Source organism: Belonocnema kinseyi, chromosome 1 (assembly GCF_010883055.1).
Source record: "Belonocnema kinseyi isolate 2016_QV_RU_SX_M_011 chromosome 1, B_treatae_v1, whole genome shotgun sequence".
In the NCBI taxonomy this organism is placed as follows: Eukaryota; Metazoa; Arthropoda; class Insecta; order Hymenoptera; family Cynipidae; genus Belonocnema; species Belonocnema kinseyi.
Window position 1 is genome coordinate 168,415,295 of NC_046657.1, and position 1,698 is coordinate 168,416,992.

Sequence of the window (1,698 nt, forward strand, 5' to 3'; positions counted from 1 at the left end):
GTCATTTGAAGGATCAAGCTCGACGAAAATGGTTCACATTAGTGAATACTAATGCCATCTCTTAGAATTTTCAGGTACTTATCAGACTGCCTAGTATAACAAAAAGAAACAATTTTCAAAAAAACAGATAAATTTGGTTTGAAATAAATTAATTTCATTTTAAAGAGATTAATTTTCAATTAAAAGATTAATATTCTACCTCAAAAGATAATTTTAAACAAAATAGTCCAATTTTTAACCAAAGAAATTAATTTTCCACTAAAATGGAGAAAAAAATGGAGATTTATTTTTCATTGAGAAGATTAATATTCTACCGCAAAAGATCATTTTTAACTAAATTTTTTTATTTTTCCATCACAGGAATTAATTTTTAATTATAATGATGAATCTACAATAAAACAAATTAATTTTGAACCAAAGAGTTTAATTTTAGAAGAAAAAGATGAGGTTTTAAACCTAAAGATTACTTATACTTTCAGTTGCAAAAATTAATTTTTAATTAATCAAAAAACAAATATTATAACAAAATACATGAATTTTCAACTAGAAACAAATTTTTCAATAAAAATGGAATAGTTAAATTTTTAGTTTATAAACAAATATTAAAAAAAATGATTTTCCCATAAATATAATACTTGATATTTCAGCCCAAACAAATTTTTATTTTAAATAAAAAAACAGTCGAAGTCTCACAAAAAGACAAATTGAATTTTTTACAAACTAGTTCAATTTTTAACCCAAAAAGAAAATTTTTCTGCAAAACCGTTCAACTTTCAACCAAAACGAGACATTTTCACCAAATTGCTGAACTTTCTGCAAAGTAGATTATATTTTAACAAAGGAATTGAATTTTTGACCAAAAACATACATTTTTAATCGATAAGATTAGTTTTCTACAAAAGGGATTAATGTCTAACCAAAAATATAAAATTTCAACCGAGAACATTATTTTTCAACTGTAAAAGACAAATATAAAATATTAAATGAATTTTAACCAAGCCGTTCAATTTTTAACTAAAAATGTTAAGTTTCTATCAAAAATATAGCACTTACATTCTCATGGTAAAATTTCTTTTTATATATCGAATAATGATCAAAGTAGTCTAATTTTCAATCAAGAAAATTAATTTAAGTTAAAATAAAGAATATTCGACTGAAACAGTTAAATCTACATTTTTAAGATAAAAGTGCAATAAAAAAAAAACGAGATTTTAACAAATAAATTAAATTTTCAACCAAAGAGAGGAATTTTTAACTAAAGCTGAAAACTAAACAAAGAATTTTTAATAAGTAGTTCGAATATCAACCAGGTAGTTGCAATTTTAAATTAGAAGATTACTTTTCTGCCAAATGAAGCGACCAATTTTTAACGAAATACGCGGCTCGCTAGTTTGAGCGCGTCCAGGGCGCGCGACTATTGGTTCTCGCGCTTCGCGCTCGATAATATATTTATCTTGCGCTCCGCGCTCGATAATGTATTTACCTCGCGCTCCGCGCTCGGTTTTTGTATTACCCTCCACATTTGTGCACAGATCACAATGCGAAATTTTCTACATTGTATGTTATAAACTATTATATCAAATGAATATTACAATTTTTTTTGTTTACCTTGGTCTGGTACTGCTTATTCAGATATTGCAAAATAATGTTCATATTTTATTTTTCCAGATCCTAATAGGATCCTGGTGGGGTTGTTTA